Genomic DNA, 15,575 nt, shown 5'->3' with positions numbered 1-15,575 from the left:
GAGGAAAGAATGGCTTCGGATCTTTAAAATTTTTATAGGTTGAACATTATTAAATTGTGGCTATTGAATAATATATCCTAAGAGTTAGTCATTCAGACCACTACTGTTTCAGTGGAAGATGTCCAGACCTGGAAGAGAGAGAAGCTGGAGGTAGATAAAAATTAAAAATTTCAATAAAAATGAAATCTTGCTGAGATTTTCACACATGGGCTAGTGCTCAGTTCATTGTTATTTGCTCTTGTAAAACACTCCTTCCTATTAAAGTTAAGCATTAGCCAGGCTGTTAAAAGTGTTCTCATGAGTTTTTCCTCCTTTCTTTCAGAAAACTTAACATGCTAGAATGAGGTAGCAACCTAATTGACAGAACCATGTTTCTTGAAGACCATTTCTTTTAAGCAGAAATTAAGATGTCATAATCATTGTTGTTAAGTCAGGTCAACCTATATATACCAGTTGTTGGAAACATACGTTCTTCTTTTCATTTAGCAATGTGCATGAAATGCTAAATGGGGAAGTTTGAAAATACAATTAAATCTCTGTGTGCTATGTAACAAGTTTGCAGTGGTGTTTCTTGCAACTGGTAAGATTTTGAGGAAACAGTAACTCTTTGAAGAAATTTAAAAAATTATCTTAATGGAGTGGAATTATATTCTTAGGTCTCTTTCGCCTGGGTGGCTTAGTCGGTTAAGCGTCCGACTTTCGCTTGGGTCATGATCTCACGGTTCGTGGGTTCAAGCCCCGCGTCGGGCTCTGTGCTGGCTGCCAGCTCAGAGCCTGGAGCCTGTTTCAGTCTGTGACTCCCTCTCTCTCTGACCCTCCCCTGCTCACACTGTCTATCTCTCTCTCTCTCTCCTAGAAATAAAATAAAAATATTAAAAAAAAAATATGTTGCATACATCATTGTCTTTAAAAATATATTTGAGATTATACATTTTGAAGGAATACCTTTAATAACTAGAATTGCAATTTGATTTGTTTTATGTAGATACGATATGCTAAAGTGCATGTGGTTTCATGGCTGATTGTAATTAAATGGCAGATCTTGAACCTTGTTGAATGTACACCATGGCACAGCCTTCTTGGTCAATTGCAGGTCTTCTGTGTGAAGTGATACAGAGCTGCAAGTGTATGGACACTCAGAGCTTCTGAAGTGCAGAAAGGGAACTGCAGCTGGTCACATTACTGTATCATTTCAGGGTTTAAAAACAAAATACTAGGCAGGGACTCACCCTGTAGCAGCATTACACTGATGCCTTAAAAGAAACCTGTGATAGTTGGCAAACTGAGAAGGCTGTACTCTAACATTTTCCTCACACCTCAGTATATGATAAAGAAATGAAAAGGATTTCTTCCTTCTGAATGAATGTGTGTGTTATTTTCTAATACACTTCAGTAATTTCAGTTTAAAATTTTTCTTTGTAAGTTTCTTGTGGTTAGACTCGATTTACTTCAGTGGTAAAATATTGGTGCATTAGTTTTAACTTTTTTGATTATTGTTATGCTTGTGGTCAAAATCTTTTGACCTGAGTTAATGTTAGAGCTCCTTTTCCATGTGTTCTGTACTCTAAAGTTGCAACGTGCTCTTGCGTTGTTCTATCCTTAATTCCCTTTTCCAAGAGTCCCTGCCCTATCCTATCTTTGCATATCCTTCGTGAAGTTCCCACTGAACTCTCCTCATTCCCTCCTCCCAGCTTCAATTGTAGCTAGATGTAATCTCTCCTAAACTCATAGTGCTTGGGATACTTGTAATTTCCTGCTCTGCATTGGGTTATTTGTAAATGTCCTTGGTGACTACAAGAACCATATGTCAGATAATCTCTTCCATGTTACTCAGTGTCTGGTGCAGAGAGGGCAATATATGTTTAAAGGATTGTATTTTGTTACATATCTTCCAAAAATGGGAAGGTTACATTAAATCTATAATATTGTGTCTTCTGGTCATTTTGGAGGACTGAATAGCCATGAAACATTTTTCTTCAAGAAGACCTAAATTGTGGCGAGTGTGAGCTATTTCATTTACTTCCCAAGAGGGACACCCCACTACAGCTCCCTTCACTTCTTACATAAACAGGACATCCGGAAGAAGCTCATATCAACCAAAGAGAACAATGTAAAATGGGTCACTGTTTCCAAAGAAGGAAAGCAACACCAAAAGGAGTAATTTTGATTTGACACAGACCTACTCATTTAGGAGATCAGTCAGCTAATCTGAGCTTTGAAGTTAAGTGAAAATTTCTAGACAAATTAAAATCTTCCCGAGATGTTCACACAAGGGCTAGTGTTCACTTTTATTATTTGTTAAGTAATATAGTTTTTCCTCCCACCCCATATATTTTCTCTCCAGTCAGTAAAAATGGAATTGTATGTGGTATACATTCTTGTATCACAAAGAAACTAAAATTAAAATTAGGAACTTCTGATTTCTTATGTAGATAGACATTTGGAGTTAATAGTTTTAAATGCTGAACAAATAGCTTTTGACATCTGACAGTCTTGTCAACTCTGATCCTTATCGACAGTAACTGAATTTCTGAGAATACAAAATGTGAAAGGAATATTAAAACTAAATTACTAGAATTTTTCTTTTATGGCAGGGTAATGTTGTAACGTACTCTTTCACACAAAGAAATATTATGAAATGTTAATCAATTCATTTGTTTAGAAAAAAGACTTGTATTTCAGATTTTAGACAGCTGTAACAAATAGCAGTTTTAACTAGAACTAGTAAAAATAAAGCTCTTATTTGTGGACTTAAATCGATACCGAATTGTTCTCAAAGAGAATTGTGATTGACTATTAAAAAGGGGAAAATCTTTTGAGTATCTTTATAAATAATTGTAGTACAAATTTTCAGTGATGTAAAGATTAGAGAACAGGAACAGTTTTGTTTCTTTAAAAACAGTATTTTGAAGTTTAAAAAGAACGTTTTTAATAGAGGTTTTCTGACAACATAAAAGGCTCTTCCCTAATAAGCTAGTACTTTTCTGCTTTTTACAAAGGATATAGGTTTTCTCTGCAGGTATTCTAATTTTCCAAAATTGGCCTATTCTATGGCAATACATTAGAATTCAATAAAAGAGAATTTAAAAATAAACTTGCTATGTAAATGAGTTCTTTTGAGTTTTAACTTTTCTTGGTTTGAAAAGATGAAGTCACTAGATTACATGCTTTTTTTTTTTCTGTATCCATATCTATCATTTATAATAAAGCCAGAGATCAAATTTGCCTCCAAATATCACAACACTATACAAGGGAATGAAAAGGAATTTAAAACTTACTGATTGATCCACCATTGCCCTTTTTGAGGGGTACTTTTTCCATAAAAGTTTTGAGGGGATTTTTAGTATTAGTATTATACACAACTGACTTTTGAAGGATCACTTTGTAGGGGCACCTGCGTGGCTCAGACAGTTAACCATCCAACGCTTGATTTCAGCTCAGGTCATGATCTCACTGTTCATGAGTTTGAGCTCCACATCACACTCTGCGCCGATGGTTGCCTGCTTAAGATTCTTTCTGCCTCTCTCTCTGGCCCTCCCCTGCTTGTATGTGTGCGTTTGCTCGCTCTCTCTCTCTCTCTCTCTCTGTCTCAAAATAAATAGCATTAAAAAAAAAAAAAGATTCCTTTGTAGCTGTAGATTAAAAGATTATTTTTTTACTCTTGCAAAAAACTCAGGTTCATTTGTATGATGGTTGCTTCTTCTTTCCGATAGGTGGAGAGTGGTTTGGCTTGGGGATATTTTCTTAGTTCTTTAAGAAGATGATATGGCTCTTTGTAACTTTAATAGCACTTAATAATAGGAATGGAAAAACAACCTTAGAGTTTTAAAGCTAAGAAAGATATATTTTTCTCTGTTTTGGATGTGATATCTGTGCCATAAAATATGGTAGCATTTGAGCAATTAAAAGTGGCGGGGCGCCTGGGTGGCTTAGTCGGTTAAGCGTCCGACTTTCGCTTAGGTCATGATCTCGCGGTTTGTGGGTTCGAGCCCCGCGTCGGGCTCTGTGCTGACTGCCAGCTCAGAGCCTGGAGCCTGTTTCAGTCTGTGACTCCCTCTCTCTCTGACCCTCCCCTGCTCACGCTGTCTCTCTCTCTCCTAGAAATAAATAAAACATTAAAAAAAAAAAAAGTGGCTAACTTGGGTAGCTTTGTCACTTAAGCGTCCGACTTTGGCTCAGGTCATGATCTCACAGCTCATGAGTTTGAGCCCCGATTCAGGCTCTGTGCTGACTGCTCATAGCCTGGAGCCTGCTTCTAATTCTGTGTTTCCCTTCTCTCTGCCCCTCCCCCATCCATGCTCTGTCTGTCTGTCTCTCTCTCTCTCTCAAGAATAAATAAACATTAAAAAAAAAAAAGTGGGTAGTACAGGGCATCTGGGTGGCTCAGTCAGTTAAGCGTCCAACTCTTGATTTCGGCTCATGTCTTGATTTCACAGTTTGTGAGGTAGAGCCCCACATCAGGCTCTATGCTGACAGTCCAGAGCCTGCTTGGGATTCTCTCGCTCTCCTTCTGATCCTCCCCTGCTCTCGCAAGTGTATGCACTCTCTCAAAAATAAACAAACTTAAAAAGGGTAGTGGGACTGAGAAATGTTTTTTGTTTTATTGTCATTAATATAAGTTTAAATCCCCACATATGGCTGGCAGCTATTATATTGGATGGTTCGGTCTCAAACTATTAAAATTTAACATTGATATATTTTATTTTACTTTATTTTTTTAAATGTTTTATTTCTGAGAGAGAGAGAGAGAGAGACAGTGTGATCAGGGAAGGGTCAGGGAGAGAGGGAGACACAGAATCCAAAACAGGCTCCAGGCTCTGAGCCAGCCATCAGCACAGAGCCTGACACAGGGCTCAGACCCATGAATCGTGAGATCATGACCCCAGCTGAAGTCAGACGCTCAACCGACTGAGCCACCCAGGCGCCCCAATATTGATATATTATAATGTTATGAATCTTTCAAAACATTTAGACAAAAAACTGATAGAAACTCCAAAAAGAAAATAAATCCGTTCCACAAATTAAAATAGTTGCATATAATTAAAACTTAAATATAACCCAGCAAGATGTACCAAAAAAGAAAAATTATATAATTAATTTCTTGTGAAGTCGGCTGACATATTCGTTATTTGTATCAACCTATTTCATAAAGAACCCCCAATTATTGTACCATTACAAGCAAAAATACATTTATAAATAGCCATTTCTGAATTAACCCTAATAACATTGAAACAAAAGGAAATTATTAAAATATCACAGTCTTCCAAAAACTAAAGAAAGAAGAAAGTAAACATCATGTACTAACGCCAGTTCCATTAAATCAGAAACAAGACAGAAATGCCTTTTATAATAATTTACATGCGGGGCGCCTGGGTGGCTCATTCCTTGGAGCATGCAACTTCAGCTCAGGTCATGATCTCGCAGCTCCGTGAGTTCCAGCGCCACTTGGACTCAACTGCTGTCAGCACAGAGTTCTGTCCTCCTCTCTCTCTGCCCTTCCCCTTCTCGTTCTCTCTCTCTCTCTCTCTCTCTGTCTCTTTCAACAATTTTAAAAACCATTAAAAATTTTTTAAAAATCAGGGTGGCTGGGTGGCTCAGTCAGTTAAGCGTCTAACTTTGGCTCGAGTCATAATCTCAAGATTCATGAGTTTGAGCCCCTCATTGGGCTCTGTGCTAACGGCTCAGAGCCTAGAGCCTGCTTTGGATTGTCTCCCTCTCTGTCTGTATCCCCCACCCCCGCCCCCCTGCTGGTGCTCTGTTTCTCTCTCAAAACTAAACACTTAAAAATCATTTACATGATTGATAGTATTATTTAACATTGTTTTTCTAGCCATTGAAGTAAGACAGTAAGTAAATGAGATAATTGGTATAAATATTGGAAAAGAAGAAAAAAATTTTTTTGTTTTCAAATTACATAATGGAATGCCCAGAAAATTCAGGGAAACTTTAGTAGAGAACTAGAATTAGTAAGAAATTTTGAAATGGTGATATATGATATACAGCTTCATTAGCAGTCATCAGTTAAAAATGGAAATAACCAGGGGAAGCTGGGTGGCTCAGTCCATTAAACATCCGACTCTTGGTTTTGGCTCAGGTCATGATCTCACGGTTTGTAGGTTCAAGTGCCACAGCTGGCTCTGTGCTTGCAGTGTGGAGCCTTCCTGGGATTTTCTCTTTCCCTCTCTCTCTGCCCCTCCCCCACTTGTACTGTCTCTGTCTCTCTCAAAATAAAAACAAACTTTAAAAAAATGGAAATAACCAAAGAAACAAACAAAAAACCTCATTCAACATAATGACAAAAACTATAAACTATAGGTAGGAATAAATGTATTAAAGAAAGACACAAAGCAAAGACAGATCCTTTGTGAATAAAATTCAGTATTATAATCAGTCCTTTCCCCCTCACATTTTTACCTTCAAAATTTTTACTTGAGAGTCTAATGTACATGATGATTTTCAAACATAACATCAACAGGGGCAGCTGGGTGCCTCAGTCAGTTGAGTGTCTGACTTCCACGCAGGTCATGATCTCACATTCCCTGAGTTTGAGCCCCGCAGCGAACTCTGTGCTGACAGCTCAGAGCCTAGAGCTTGCTTCAGATCCTCTGCCCCCACTGCCTTTTCTCTCTGCCCCTCCCCTGCTCACACTTTCACTCTCTCAAAAATAAACATTAAAACATTTAAAAAAAACATAATGTGAACAGTGTCCAAAAAAAATCAGAATAGCAGATATGTTGCTCTTATTCAGTAAATATCCATTGAGAACCTACTCTGTGCTAGGAACCTAGTTTTGTTTTAGTGCCAGCAATCACCAAAATAATGTGCTTAAGGGGATGGAGAGAAAATATTACAAGTTTTTATTGGGGTGCCTGGGTGGGTTGGTTGGTTGAGCATCAGACTCTTGATTTGGACTCAGGTCATGATCTCACAGTTTTTGGGTTTGAGCCCTGAGTTGGGCTCTGCACTGATGGGCTCTCTTCCCCTCTCTCTGCCCCTTCCTCCATTCATCTCAATGTTCTCTCTTTCTCTCTCAAAAATAAACTTTGTATGAAAAAGTTTATTAAAAAAAAAGCTTTGGCCAACATTTAATATACCTGCTGTCAGTGGTCTTTAGATTAGATGGTCATGTTTCATGAACTGTATACAGAATGTCTTGAATCCAAGCTTCACGTGTGGAGTCCTTACCCTTGTTCACTTTTAGCATGTTGCAGTATATTGCATTCTGCCTGGTTACATGGATTTGCTTAGTTTTTTCCAAGTCAACCTTCATCAAATGGATACACCATTTAAATGATTTTTACCAAATGGGGCACCTGGCTGACTCAGTTAGAGCATGCAAGTCTTGGTCTCAGAATTATAATTTAGAACCCCACATTGGGTGTGGAGGTTACTTACAATAAAAAAATAATACAAGAAATTTTTACCAAACAAGCCCTGCAAGATGATAATGTAAATACTAGTGAATAAGAAAAGGGCAGGCTAACAGACTTTCCTACTCTGAGCTCCTCAAACATAGGAGAAGATAAAAATATTGGCTATCTAATAAAAAGACTAATCAGATCTTAAGTTTGGACAAAAAGCTTAAGATACAAGAAATATCAATTTATATCTGCTATCATTAATGTCAGATTTCACACTATGTGTATATTATACTTTGAGATATTAGTTTAACCATAGTGTGAAGATATCATTAATAGCAGGACATTTTCAAATAGTTCTTTTCCTCTGGCTTATTTTAAGAGGTTTTTTTTTTTTATACTATGCACATTAATTTAGATTTACTTACATATATGTGATTTCTTAATACAATTATATAAATATATTTGGGGCAGTTTTGTGGTTTTATAACTTGATTAGGTGCCTGATGAAACTAATTTGAGATTTCTTAGAGGGGGCATGTAGTGTAGGGAAGAAAATAGGAAAGAAACAAGTATTTCTAAAGTTAGAATTTAAAAAAAAACCTAGGAAAGAAAGCACATATGGAGATGACCAAGTGAGGAATATTTTTGCCATTAAATAAGTGAATGGTACTACATGGAAGATATTAAGGAAAGGTAAGGGAGTGGTATATATGGGATGAAAGCTTAAATCTAACTGTAAGCATGTAATACTGAAGTGAAAGGGAAGATTGGGAGGGAAAGGTGAGAGAGAATAATATGAAGGTAAGGCTAACATTGTGGGACCATCAAACACTGTAGCTTAATTTGTCTGTAGTTGTCTGTGAATTTGAAAGTCACTGTATAAGGGGGTGGGGTGGGGAAGATCATACCAGAGGAAATAACCAAAGTAGAGAATAGAATGTTAGTTGAAATGGAGGAGAAAAAAGATTGATTTGGGGGAGATCGTGGACAGAAAAGTAGAAAGGATTAGACACAATTAGATGTTAGAAATTAGAAATAAATGAAAATTTAAAAGTATATACATAAGGAATCAATGTAATCAAGAAATTGGACAATTATCTTTGGCTCTATATTAAACAGAATGTAAAATAAACCTGTGATTTTATCCATTTTTTTACCTCACTACTTATATAGTAGTATGAATAACTTATGACTTTTATGAAACTTTACCTGCTATTTGAGGTATATTCTTTCAGTGAAAGGTAGTAAAATTAATTATTATATTAACATCAGTGTACATGTAATTCCATACTGTATGCTTAATTTCTTTATTAACTATNGCCCGACATGAGGCTCGAACCCATGAACTGTGAGATCATGACCTGAGCCGAAGTCGGATGCTTAACCGACTGAGCCACCCAGATGCCCCGAAGTTGCTTACATTTCCTTAAACAGTTCCTTTCTCTAAATACAAAAGTGAACCTTTTCCTACCTGACAAATAGTCTATTAGAAGAAGAACTCAGCCATCTTTGTACTTTTCCGGAAGTTCTTTAAGCCTGAAATAGTCATGTGATACTGTGTTGAATTAAAAAAAAAAAAAAGTAGAGCTCATCCTTACTAGAAGAATCACCTAAAATCACTAGATAAAAACTTTCTTAATTGTAAATTTAATAGCCTAAAAATTGGTCTTGTAATATTGGTAGTTCTTGACTTTGCTTGTTAGACACTTGTAGCCCTATGTGTGTGAGGAGATGCTGAGCCCTGGCCCTCTCCTAGAGAAGCACTCTTCAAGTTATCGTAACTCTGACCTTTCATGGTTTCTCAGTGATAGCAGTATAGAAAGAAGGAAAAGAGGAACACAACTCTTTATAGTATTATTTCAACTACATTTTGGGAACCAGGTATATATTTACCTTATGACATTTAACCATATTTTATAACATTTATTTAAAAATGGGAAAAACATTCCAAGTTTCAGAGGACCAATCTATAAGCTTTTGAAACCCATCTGACAAGTACTTTTTTGTACATATTTTTCTTTTTTTATTCTTTATTTATTTTTGAGAGAGAGCCAGTGAGACGGAGTACAAGCAGGGGAGAAACAGAGAGAGAGGGAGACACAGAATCCAAAGCAAGCTCCAGGCTCTGAGCTGTCAGCACAGAGCCCAATGCAGGGCTTGAATTCATGAACTGCAAGATCATGACCTGAGCCGAAGTCGGACTCAAGGCACCCCTGTACTTATTTTTCTGGTATAATCTTCTGGAATGGAAAAATCAATGACAGTGGCTGTATTTTTTTTTAGGTGTTTGATGTCAGTATAATTTGACTGATTGGCTTCAACACAGTTGTACCTCAGAAGAGATGTTAAAATTTTATTTTTTAAATTTATTTTTAAATGTTTATTTTTGAGAGAGAGAGCACACAAGCAGGGGAGGAGCGTGGATGGGGCAGCAGACAGAGGATCCAAAGTGGGTTCTGTGCTGACAGACCGTATAGAGCCTGATGCAAGGCTTGAACCCACAAACTATGAGATCATGACCTGAGCCAAAGTTGGTTGCTTAACAGACTGAGCTGCCCAGGTGCCTGCAGAAGACATGTTTAGAACTTGTTTACTTTTTTTTTTTTTAAGTTTATTTATTTGGGCGGAGAGGGGTAGAAGAATCCCAAGCAGGCTCTGTGTACGGCTTGAACTCATGAACCATGAGATGATGACCTGAACCAAGGTGAAGAGTTGGACGCTTAACTGACTGAGCCACCCAGGTGCCTCAGAACTTGTTTACTTTAAATCCTTCTGTTTGCCTTGCGTCTTTTTAATACCAATATTAGTGGGATAGTTTCCAGTTTGAAAGCAATGTCTCAGCTAAGACTAAAGCAGCCAGACAACATTTAAATTCTCATTTATATCCTACTTTTGCTACTTATTTTCTTTTGACCTCTGGGCCTGGGAGGAAAAAAAAATCAAGGAGTTGGGACAGCTAGAGAAGCCTGTGCTGTGAGGCGGCTTTTGGTTACACAAAGGAAGGAAACTAACATTTATTGATCTCTACCACATGCCAGGCACCCTTAGAAGTTTTGGCCTGTAGAAGTAGGTACTTTCAAAATATCACCCCCGCCATCATCATTATCAAATAATAGTGGTAAATTATTTCAGTCATCAAATCATGTGGTAAATTCAGAGAGTATAAAAGTTATAATCTTAAAAATAAGTGTCCTTAGTGACTGTAAGAGAACCTAAAATTGGCTCTTGAGAAATAGGGACACTTGTGAAAGCAATAAAAAAAATTTCAAACCAGTGAAAACAACCCCAGCCAAAACAGAATTGATTTTTATAATTCAATAAAGTTAAATTTGTTACCACTTTTTGATATTGGGTAGTAATACAGAGTATGAGAGCAGGTAATGTCCTGGATACCCTTTAGATTAGCAGTGCTACCAACAGAAATAATACAAGTCATATATGTAATTTAAACTTTTCTGATAGTCACATTAAAGCGAAAAGAAATAGGTGAATTAATTTTAATTGTATATTTAATTTAACCCACTTATTAAAATACTACATCAACATGAAATCACTATAAAATTAGAGATCGTTTGCATTATTTTTTTTACATGAAACCTTCCAAATCCAGTTTACATCTTACACTTATAGCACATCTCCATTCAGATGCTAAATTTTCATTAGAAATGCTTGGCTTCTATTTAGATTCATAAAAATTGCAGTTAAAAAAAGTAGATTCTGGGGGTGCCTGTGGCTCAGTTGGTTGAGTGTCCAGCTTTAGCTCAAGTCATAATCTTACAGTCTATGAGTTCAAGCCCTCATTGGGTTCTTTGCAGACAGCTCAGAGCCTGGAGCCTGCTTTGGATTCTGTGTCTCCCCTTTTCTCTGCCCCTCCCCTGCTCGTACTCTGTCCATTTCTCTCTCTCTCTCTCTCAAAAATAAACATTAGAAAAAATGTTTTAATTTTAAACATTTTAAAAAATTTTAATGTTTATTTTTGAGAGAGAGAGTGTGAGTGGGGAAGGGTCAGAGAGAGAGGGAGACACAGAACCCAAAGCAGGCTCTGAGCTCTGAGCTGTCAGCACAGAGCCCCACATGGGGCTTGAACTCACAAACTGTGAGATATGACCTGAGCCGCAGTTAGCCACTCAATCGACTGAGCCACCCAGGCGCCCCTATACTGAACAATTTTAGTAACCACACTATGATACAGTCTCCTTCAGAACATAGATATTTTCACTATGTATCATACAGTGGAATAAATATAAGGGAATTACAGTAAATCCAGATTTTAAAAAATTTCTGTAAGTTTATTATTTTGAGAGAGAGACAGTATGAGTGGGATAGGGGCAGATAGAGAGGGGAGAGAGAGAATTCCAAGAAGGTTCCGCACCGTCATTGCAGAGCTCGATATGGGGCTCGAACCCACCAACCATGGCCCGAGCCAAGATCAAGAAAAGGACACTTAACCAACTGAGCCACCCAGGTGCTCCGTAAATTCAGATTTTTGATCTCACATAGCTGGCCCATTGTCTGTTTTGATAGAAACTTTTTCCTGTCTAGAGTAGTTTGAGACAAAACACACCAAGAGTATTAATTGGTCAGTATCTCTTGTGAAACTCATGTAAAGCTAAAAATAAAAGTACTTGAAAATTTTCAAATATTGAATTAATTGATCTTTAATTGTTAGAAAAGTCTTTTATTCACTGACACTTGCTTGATGGGTCAATTTAAGATCTTTCACACTTTGGCGGTGTCTGGGTAGCTCAATTGGTTAAGGGTCCAGTTCTTGATTTCAGCTAGTTCATGATCCTAGGATTGTGGAATCAAGCCCTACGTTGGCTTCTGTGGCAAGCATGGAGACTGCTTAAGATTATTTCTCTCTTAAAAAAAAAAAAACCAACAAAAAACTTGCACATTTTATAAAATCTCTTTTTAATCTTTTCCTCAGATTTTAAATCATAATTCCCTTAATGAAATGGTAATTAAATTTTTTACCTCTCCTTCTAAAAATGGTTTTCTTTCTTGAGCAAGATCTAGGTATAGTTGGCCAAAAGTATAAGCTCAGATCCTTTATTCATGGAGACATTTTTTTGTTGTATGTTTAATTCTGATTTCATGAACTGCTTTAAGTTTTGCCTGTTGAGAGGCAACTTCTTATTAACTGAATATGCATTTGCTGAAGGTGACTCAGTATGGTCTACTATATATTATCTCAAAACTTTTTAAATACTCATTTTGCTCTGCTATAGCAAATTGTAATTGCCATTCTCTGTAAAATTTGTGACCTAACTTCTCTACTTGATACTGCCTCATTAGTGTGCCTTCCTATGAAAGTTAATTTTTTTCATAATTATTAAGCTAGAAAAATAATTTTTATTATAATTAAAATAAGTACTTCAGCTTAACTACTAATTGGTGTTTACATAGATATCATTATAACTCTGCTGTCTGTATAAAATATATAAACACATTGCAGTGCTGCATTGTTGCATAGAAAAATAACTCAACCATTCTGTTGACAAAAATCAGATTGGTAATATGCTTATGTGTAATACTAGAAATGACACATGCACCCATCATGTGCACTGTAATACATCTTAGATGATGTAATAGTAAGAGTGAAATACACTTTTACCAAAACCATAAAATTGTGTTTAGTGGAAAAGTATTTTGTAAAAATAGATGTAAGTGATTTGTATCAATTAGAATTTTTTAAAAATTAAAATTCAGTTCTTTAGTTGAATCAGCCTCATTAGCACAGCTGTAGAGTCTAGAGCAACTTACTTAATTAAGAAAAATTTTTTAATGTTTATTTTTGAGAGAGAGTATGAGCAGGGGAGAGGCAAAGAGAGAGAGTGAGACACAGACTCTCAAGCAGGCTCTAGCTCTAGGCTCTGAGCTGTCAGCAGAGTCCAATGTGGAGCTCAAACTCACTAGCTAGGAGATCATGAGCTGAGCCGAAGTAGGAAGCTTAACCAACTGAGCCATCCAGGCGGCCTGCAACTTACTTACTTTAATGATGAAAGTTCAGAGAGATGAAGCAACTAGATCCAGTTAGACCAGAATAATTTAGAATGGAGCAAAATCATAAATTTTTATTTCAGTATATGAAAATGTTTAACAAATGTTATATTTTAGGCTAATTCCATATCACATCAAAAGAATTACTTTAATAAGAAAACCAGTTACTTAGTTTAACTGGAAATTGTTTAAACAGAGCAACAACTTTTTTGTGGAGGTTAGGGTTTTCAGTTAGATATTATTAGATATTATGGCGTATTGTAAATATGTGAAAGGTGATCGAAATTTACTCTTAGACTTTGTTCCCTAGTTGAACACTAGCATTTAGCATTGTTTCTGTTTTGAATGCTGAGTATTGTTTTAATTGTAATCCATGCATAAATTTATGCAAACATAAAATGAAAATGTAAGGAAGAATGTAGTGGCACAATTTGATTCTTCAGTTAATGCTTAAGCTTCATGGAAGAAACAAGTGACTTAAGCCCAAATTCACAGAGTAGATCTTAGCCTCTTAACCTTTATGCTGAGAAGAAGCAAGGAATTAAACCTTTTCACTACTTTAATTTTTTATGTGTTTATCATAAAACGGATAAAGAATTATTCTCCTGCCATTGCTGGTACTTTGGTCATAGAAAAACCATCCAGGACGTAAAAGTTAGCTTTTGCTGTTTGTTCAAATGTTAGGAAATTGGAGAATACCTTAGAAACTCATGATTGACAGCATAGGTAGTCAGTTAATGGGGGAGGGTGTTAAATAAATACATACATATTATTATTTTAGAGTTTTCAAAGGCATTCAGTTGAAATTTTAATTTCTGTGAATAAAAGATACAAGCTATGCTTTTGTGTGTGTAATCTTTTTTTTTCATTACTCTTCCCCATTTTCTTATTTTTTTATAGACTGATTTCAGATATGTAAGAAATGTTTTCTAGATTCTGCTAGAGATGATCTAATTTTTACTAATTGCTATGCATTCAAAGTTTCTTTTGCTCAGAATGGCAGCATTATTGTCATTAGTCTTTGGTAGTTATAATAGTGGTTTTATACAAAGCTGCTATTCAAAAGAATATATTGGTACTAGCTTGTAAGGTTTTTGTTATTGTTCTTAAAACTGGCTTTATTCCAAGAAAAAAATTGAATGGTAATGTACAAGGTAGTGTCTATTACATATGAGTCCTTGTATTTGCTTATTGACTACCTAAAAACACACACAATATCTGTTTTGTTTCTTAATTTTTAAGTGGTTTTTTTTTTTTTTTTTGAGAGAAAGACAGAATGAGGGAGAAGGACAGAATCCCAAGAAGGCTCCGTTCTCACTGTGGCGCCCGATCTGTGGATCGAGCTAATGACTATGAGATCATGACCTGAGCTGAAATCAAGAGTTGGATGTTCAACCAGCTAAGCCACCCAGGTGCCCCTCACAATATCAGTTTTAAAGAACACCTTAACGTTTTTCTTCAAAGCAATTGTCAGTTTCCTAATTAAGTTAATTTTTGTTTTCTAGCACTTCAGAATGAAGAGTCTTCCTTCTCAGCCGTCTGAATTCAATTATTTTAATTAGTTTTAAATGTATAGCTTTTAGGGGCACCTGGGTGGCTCAGTCGGTTGAGCGTCTGGCTTCGGCTCAGGTCATGATCTCACGGTTTGTGGGTTCGAGCCTCGCATCGGGCTCTGTGCTGACAACTAGCTTGGAGCCTGGAGCCTGTTTGGGATTGTGTCTCCCTCTCTCTGACCCTCCCCTGTTCATGCTGTCTCTCTCTCTCTCTCAGAAATAAATAAAACATAAAAAGAAAAAATCTTTAAATGTTTAGCTTTTAGTTTTTTTTTTTTTTCTAACTTATCTCTACAGGTTAATTACCTTTTCCCTATTCTTCACTTAAATCTTTCCTCCCCGCAAATTCCTATTATTTTGAGTTGGGAAGTATCACCTGAAAGCTTTAGGCTTAATGCCCTGTGAATCGACTTGGTGCTTTTTATTTTCCGTATATTATGCAACACTAAAAAAAAAAAAAAAAANGTGACACCTGTAGCAGCTTATCTTGTTTTTGAACGAGAAATTGAAGAGCTTTTGAGTAAAAATGGGAAAAGAAGCTAGTATTCATTGCCTGCGTGGGTTTTTAAAAAGGCTTTTAAAAAACATTCCATTGTGGATTCCAAGTTCTCTTTAAAGTTACCACCAACAGTAACTGCCTGCAGAGCCATGTGATCAT

At 36.4% G+C, this 15,575-nt stretch overlaps 1 protein-coding gene across 3 annotated transcripts in view; it reads left to right on the top strand.

Moving 5' to 3' along the window:
• Nucleotides 1-15,575, top strand: part of USP3 (ubiquitin specific peptidase 3) — a 106,044-nt gene that overhangs the window by 38,951 nt on the left and 51,518 nt on the right. The window lies entirely within an intron of this gene.

Source organism: Crocuta crocuta, unplaced genomic scaffold (genome assembly GCF_008692635.1).
Source record: "Crocuta crocuta isolate KB4526 unplaced genomic scaffold, BGI_CrCroc_1.0 scaffold130, whole genome shotgun sequence".
NCBI lineage: Eukaryota > Metazoa > Chordata > Mammalia > Carnivora > Hyaenidae > Crocuta > Crocuta crocuta.
Note: the sequence above shows the minus strand (reverse complement) of the source record. Positions and strands in the feature narration are given on the sequence as shown.